We start from the raw sequence: 7,884 nt of genomic DNA on the forward strand, positions 1-7,884 counted from the left end.
TTTCTTTCAAGTATTTATTGTGTTTAACAGAAGTTTAGATGTTGATGTCTGTTTAAGATTAAGAGTTTGGATTGATGTCACCATAATGGGGATCAGTGTTAGCTGTAGTTAGGTAAATTTACACTTGCTTTAATATAGTGTGTGACGATGTAATGGTATTAGTATTTAACATGTATTATAAACTCAATATTTCAAATGAACAGTTTTCTAATGATAACACCAGTGCCAGTACCTGTGTGAGCTCTCAGGTGGCAGTATTGTGCTTTAACACTGACACTGTCACACAAGAAGAAGATGCAGTGCTCACAGCTACTCCGAGGAGGGCCGTGTTTATTAGGCATGACTTGTTTCCTCCTCTGATGAAATCAGCTGCTGAGTTCATGCGTGGAGCAAAAATATGGCAGGACTTTTAATCTTTGCCCCCTCGACTAAATTTCAAATCACATCAGAAAAGCATTTATTTTCAATGAAAATTAAGTAATAATCAAAAAGGGTAGGTGTAGGGAGGGCTTTATTGTCCCAATAAGGTGGCATCCATTAAATTAGAACCAATAAGTTATTATCGGATCCTGTTTTATAATGTACTACAATTCTGAGGTGCAGATAATTGCCACTATTTGCAGTAAGTAGTACAAAAGTATAAATAGCAGAAAATCACAACTCTCTGAAGACAAGCTTCGGAAGCGTCTCATTCATTTTCATACCACGGACACTAAACATTCTGAATTATACATGCAGACATTCACATGAGGAGTTTAGCAACAAATCGGTCAGAGAATACATTTTATTTTCCGGACCACAGTGACGGCAAAGATCACAATATATCGATATCGTGAATTTGAATGGCCACAATAAACATGATATGAAAAATCAAATACTGGAGCTGTTGTGTATCATATTTGATTTTCCTGTTTAGCTTAAATAAAATCCAAAATAATTATCCACTTAAGGGAAAAATCTGAAAATCTCTGACATTTATTTCTATTCCAGAGTCTTTAGTATGGCTTTTCTTGAAGACGGTTCAGGCAGATGTGAAGACAGTTAATGCAGATGTGTAGATGTTGTAAGTGGAAATGAAATTAATGTGCCCTAAATAGTAAAAGTTCACAGCTCTGGTATTATGAAAAAAAGTAGGCATTTGGTAAAACTGTTTGAAATCTTATGTTTATTGTTTTATGTCCTTTGGGTTGGCCGTTGGCTGATAGTTTGTCCTGCATTAATATTGAAACCAAAACTAAGATCACATCGTATTATGAGAAATTTAAGAAGTTTAATTAGCATAATTGTCATAAATCTAAAAACAATCAGTGCTGATTTATGATAGCCTACAATTATTTAATGTAATTTGTAGACACTGTGAGAACATTATTACCAGTGAATTTATAAAATATTGTCTACTTCATATACATAAAATTTTCTAATAATTTTTGGTCTAAAATAAAAGTTTTTGCATGATGAGTGTTCAAGGATTATTATAAAAAAGCATAAACTCTCACACTACTTAGTCGTCTAAAACTTTCTCGATGCCATCTGCAACACTCTGCACAACTTTTCCTGGTGCCTTGACGATCTCTTTCGTGCCTCCGGCCACCGCGCCGGTCAGTGGAGACGTCAGCAGACTGAAAACAGCGTCCACCCCTTCACCGGGCGAGCTGGCGCTGTCGATTTTGCTGCTGGCTTCTTTGATGCTGTCTGCAGCTCCTTTCACCATCCCCACCGGGACGTCCACCACGGCTCTGACCACGCCCACCGTTCTTTCGGCTACACCAGCTGCCACCGCGCCCACCGCTTTGAAGAAATCCATGAGGTCACGGGATTCCTGCGAGAATGCACGTCTGTTTATTGTACTTGTTTTTCTGTAGTTTCTTTTATTAAAGTTTATTTATTATTAAATCTTAAAAAGCCGTTGAAATTAAATAAAAGGGTAGAAATTGCATGTGTATTGTTTATTTGAATAAACTCAATTTATTATTATTATTATTATTATTATTGGTTCAATGTGTATGTATAAATGCATACTGTTGTGTAAATGAATAAGAATGTTATCATCCATAACAATTTATAAAATAAATAAATAAATAAAATGACAGAATGTTTATATTTGGGTTAGAGGTTGCACTAATCGACTAGTCGACTTCAGTGCTCTCCCATGATGCTTTAAGCTGGAAGTCGACTAGTCACCGATCCTATAGAGGGTGCTCAACCAAAAAAAAAAAAAAAAAAACTAAAATCTTAGAACAAAATAGCTTAGAAACTGAAAAGTTTACGCATATACTGTATGTGTTGATAACTACATCCCACAGTGTTTATACTACTAGATAGATGCTGCCATGTAGAAATAATTCACACACACAATCGCTCTCACTAATACATTCATATAAATGTAATCTGTGCTACTTTGTCTGTTTATGATGAAGAAAGAGCAAACATCTGTGAGGAATATTAAGACCCAAAGGCAAAAGAACTGATAAAAATGAGCTGTTATAGGAGCAATAGCCATGTACACAGAGCTGTGTCATATGCCATGACTGTGCTCGAGGAGTTTTTTATAGTTTCAGACTTATTTGTTCATTATTACGTCATCAGCGACTAGTCGACTTCGACTAGACTTTTATCACATAAAAGTCGACTTTAAAAAATCAGTAGTCATTCAACCCCTAATTTGGGTGAACTATCCCTTTAAGCATTAATATCAAGATTTCCTACCTCTATCAAACAATCTCTCAGGAGCAAAGTAATAGTCTTCTTAGACTTGAGTACCTGTAAATACAGATTAAGTTACTATACATTCTAAACACGCTACTAAACATGATAAAGACAGCTTTAACAGAGCGTCAGCACTGACCTGAGGTCACAGATGATGAGATGTTTCTTCAGAACAGACTCTCGGATCATCTCAGGGGTGTTTATATACTCATTGGTGGAAAGGAAAACAAAAACCAAACAGTGGGAGTGATTATGTCACAATACATTTGTTAAGAGTTGAGTTATAGAGAGGCTGTTAATTATTAACCCGTAAGGCACATGTAAGGCTTTCTGTTAATTCTTTAGAGACAAGAAACAGCAGCAGCTCTGAATGGATTAATTTGATATCAGGTGACTATGACATGCCAATCAAAACCCCAGAATCGTTTTATTTTTATTTCTTAGTTCATCTGCTCAATTTTGCAAAATACAGATGGCTGTTTTTCTGGCGTCAGGTTTTGGTAGATCTTGCTGATGAAGAACATGCTCAGGTTGAATGATAAAAATGAGCATGTTAACTGTGAGTGAAATAGCTGAACTTAAATTCACTTTCTGCTTCAAAGTGCTGCTCTTTCACCCAGAAAAGGCTGATACCATCTGAGGATGTAGTGCACCTAAATTATGTTTTATCTGTGTAATCAGCCTTTGAAACAATTCCAACTCAATTAGTTAATGCATCAAAAAAGCAGCAACTAAAAGTTGCATAAAAAAGAAAGAAAAGTTTTGTTATTTAAAATAAAGATAGTAGTTAATTCACTTTATTAGTGTCTGCAAGAGGGCCACATGGATGTGTTTTAAAACAGACTAATTTCCTTCATCTTTAATCTGAAAAAATACAAATAAAGAAAGCATGATGTCACCAAAGAACAAGTCAATATCATATGGTCATATTCAGGAATGTGAAACACAATTATTTACTTTTGCAAAGGCTCAACACACACAAAATAATAACCTGTGATTTTAATATAATTTAATGATTTAATATATCATTATTTATCATTTAATCTAAGCTTACTAAACATTTATAAGAGCTCTAGTAGGAGTGTCTGGTTTTCCTCCTCTGCAGTTATTAATGTATAATTAAAGACTCATGAAACAGTGGATACAGGTCAAACTGAAAGACACTGAGTTACAACAGTGAGTATGAATCATTACCTGATAAAGCAGTAATCAGGGATCAGGAGATGAGATAAAACCCACAGTCAAGTATAATCAATGCCATTGTCATACTTCATTAAAAACATGATTCAAAAAAAGATCTTTAATGAAAAACTAGAAAAAACCCTAAATAAAGTCACAGCAGGAGCAGCACCAGCAAGTGTAGGATTGATAACAGCAGGTTTGCTAGCAGAGCCAGTCGTAGCACCAGCGCTAATCATTGCAGGAGTTGTGTTTGCGGTGGGAGCCGCTGGAGCCTTTGTCTGGAGAAAATGTGGCAAAAAATCAGTTTGTTGTGACATTCTGGATAGCAGGGATTAAAGTTCTTCAAATCCACTGAAAAAACATCCACTGAATGAATTCTGCACTTCACTAATTCTCTCATAATAGCCATCGAAGTGCAGATCTGATATAAGTATCAGTACTGGAGCTGTGCATTAGGTCTTAAAGTGACAGCAGCCTAATATACCTTTTATTCTTAAATGTTAGTGTTACATGGGTAAACAAAAACAACAGAAAACATAACTATTTTATTTTCTTAGTAGTTAAATGAAGCAACAGTTAAAGTAATATAAAGTAGTCTGACAAAAATGTTAGGTGTTAGAGTTAGATGACGTGCATTCATTAATAAGTGGCCAAATTAACCTGACTTTATGTTTAATATGTCTAAAGTTTGTATGTGTGGTTTTTATTTATATAATTCAAATCTGATCTTTTATTTATGTTTCCACTGTGCTATTGTCACGCACACCAGCTGGAGTGCCCTTGATAGACACCAGAGGGAGCTCCATTCAAACTGTTGCTCCTCTGTCATGGACTTCATTCCCCACGATCCTTTGCACATACGCCTTGTCCAAGTCTTGCAGGTCTCATTATGTCATTTCGAAGCCTCGTATGCTGGTTTTGATCATCAGTCTGTTGTTCTGGACCCTGTCATTATCTGTTTGTGAATGACCTTTGTCCGTTTTTGGACTCTTCTGTGGATTAACACTTCAATATATTCTGTGTTTGGATCCTTAACCTTTCAGTCTCTTTCTGTGTTTTTCAGTTTTATATTTTTAGTTAAATGTTGGTGATTTATAAAGTTGTTATTTGTACTCAAATGTGAATAATAAACTGCAAAAGACCGCTTTTTAAACATGAATCCTGCATATCTCTGTGTCATATGTGTGTTTTCATCTACGACACTTTCACTGTTTTCAGCATCTGTCATCTCAACTTTATGATGACATGAACACATCATTTGTCTTAAATTATAAATCCAAAGAAATTAAAACAGACAGAACACAGAATTTCAGACGAAGAAACAAAACATTATAAAATATGAATGAAATATTAAAATGGTATAATACTAAAATAATAAATGTCACAGTTTTTATTAATTCAGTTGACAAAAAATGCTTTTAGATTATTACAATTTAATTATACAATTTAATTTATATATCATAAAACCCGATAAGTAAACTTTACTCAAACCGGTTGAGTAAACAGATTGCCTGGATTTAAACCAAAAATCATTTTTGATTATTAAAACTTATATTTTATATTTTAATATAATTATACTATTTAAATGTAATTAAAACAGAAAACACTTCATTTGAGAAAAAATTAAAACCCTAAAATATGTCCCTTAAATATGAAGTTAAATTGCATACTATGTATGATTTACAATAATTAGACATGCTTTTTGGTTATAATTTATTTTAACCTTTAATCAGAATCCAGAAAAATAACAAATAAGCTACAGAGAGATCTGACACAACAAATCAAGGGTCAAGAACACAACTAAACCAAACACTGATCTCCATGATGGTGACATCATTTTAACCAATAAAACATCATCATCTGATCCTCTGTAGTTCTCAATAACAGCAGGTGTTCATCACTAATGCACAATCATCCATTAATTAGTCTCTTAATGATCTCATTAACTTTAACTCTTTGAGGACTTGGGATTTGACTCAAGACTAGTTTGTGACTTGAAAGGAATGACTTGTTTCCTCCTCTGATGAAATATGATGCTGAGTTTATGGGTGGAATAAACATATGGCAGGACTTTTACTCTTTGTCCCCTGGATTACCCACCTCTGGTCCCTGACCCCAAAATACTTTGATAACCTGTTCCTGAGAATCACAGACGTCCAGCAGAGAGCGACATACAAAAGAGGGAAAGAGTTTACTCTTTACATCATATTAATAAGTGTTAAATATCCAGCAGAAAGTCTGCAAACACAATCTTGTTCTCTAAACACCTTCAGTAAATGTATTTAAATTAACTTAAAGAAAAAGAGCTCTGTTTTTCTGTAGATTAAGTCCAGTAATGTTGTTCTCTTGCTGAGGGAGGGACACTGATATTTCTGCAACTGTGTAAAAAAAAAAAAAGGTGTTAACTACACAAAGCCACATATCTAAAGTTCATGTGTTAAAACAGTCATGTGTCTGCTGTTGATCTGATGAGCTTCAACACGGTAAGACAAACACACTCATACTTCAATGAAGACACACACATTAATGTACTCCAGAAATATTAAACATAATCCATTTCCATGATCCAAAAGTACAAACTGTAGTAAGCATTGATCACTGTTATAATTATTTGAGGCTCCTTGGACAGTTTTATCGCCTATAAAGGGTCCCTGACAGAGATGGGTAATCCAGGGGCCAAAGAGTAAAAGTCCTGCCATATTTTTAGCAGCTGATTTCATCAGAGGAGGAAACAAGTCATTCCTTTCAAGTCACAAACTAGTCTTGAGTCAAATCCCAAGTCCTCAAAGAGTTAAAGTTAATGAGATCATTAAGAGACTAATTAAATGATGATTGTGCATTAGTGATGAACACCTGCTGTTTACAATCAACATCACTGAAGAAAAGAGAAACACAAGAACTACAACTGACTCTAACCACAGCCTTGGATGAAATCAATTGGGAGAAAAAAAAAAATCTGTGCCACCATAATTGTGGTGAGAATTTGCTTCAGTTGAGCTCTTGAGCCTTTCAGCTGTTTTTATAAATTTGTTTCACAGCAATTGCATTATTGTTTAATCTTGATCTAGCAGTTAACTAATGCTTTTGATGAGTGTATGCTCTCGATTCAATTTCTTGATGTTACTTTTAAATAAAATAATTTCTGTATAAGTGATTAGAGAGGACTGTTGTCTGTTCACTGCTCTGTGTGTGCACTTTAGATTTATAGGAAAAATAAAAACACAGTTTGGGATTAGTCATTTAGCCATGACTATTTATCATATGATCCTCAACAGTGGTGAAAATATTTATTCATACTGCAGTGCATTATGGGAGTCTTTAATGTATTGCAACATGAAGCATTTTGTTGATTGTCACCGTTGTAGAGCATCATATGCTGGTTCTTGATCTCTGTGTCTAAAAAGCAAGCAATGGAGTTCAAATTTCTATATGTGTTACCCAATTTTAAAATTCACTCCCTACAAATATTAGAATAATGTGTTTTTTTTTTTTTTTTTTTTGTATGCTGTAGTTTCACTGGTATTATTTCACTGAGACTCAAAACCTAAACATGTGAAAAGAGAGAAAAAAACATTTTATATATATATAAACAGAAGTAAACCAGCTCAGTGTGATTACATGTTCTTCATATATCACAGATCTCTTTTCTTCTCAGCAATACATGAGGAGCTACAGATAGAGATCTGACCCAACAAATCAAGGGTCAACTAAACCAAACACTGATCTCCATGATGGTGACATCATTTTAACCAATAAGTTAAATATCCAGCAGAAAGTCTGCAAACACAATCTTGTTCTCTAAACACCTTCAGTAAATGTATTTAAATTAACTTAAAGAAAAAGAGCTCTGTTTTTCTGTAGATTAAGTCCAGTAATGTTGTTCTCTTGTTGAGGGAGGAACACTGATATATCTGCAACTTTGTAAAAAAAAAAAAAGGTGTTAACTACACAAAGCCACATATCTAAAGTTCATGTGTTAAAACAGTCATGTGTCTG

At 34.3% G+C, this 7,884-nt stretch overlaps 1 long non-coding RNA gene across 1 annotated transcript; it reads right to left on the reverse strand.

Moving 5' to 3' along the window:
* Nucleotides 1-1,271: 1,271 nt before the first annotated feature.
* LOC113118257 (uncharacterized) lies at nt 1,272-2,897 on the reverse strand. The gene is made up of 3 exons (XR_003294299.1): nt 2,846-2,897; nt 2,707-2,760; nt 1,272-1,819 (listed from the first exon to the last, which is right to left on the reverse strand). It is a non-coding gene; the product is annotated as an uncharacterized LOC113118257 (long non-coding RNA).
* Between the last annotated feature and the right edge of the window lie 4,987 nt (nt 2,898-7,884).

This window comes from Carassius auratus, chromosome 1 (assembly GCF_003368295.1).
Source record: "Carassius auratus strain Wakin chromosome 1, ASM336829v1, whole genome shotgun sequence".
Classification (NCBI taxonomy): domain Eukaryota; kingdom Metazoa; phylum Chordata; class Actinopteri; order Cypriniformes; family Cyprinidae; genus Carassius; species Carassius auratus.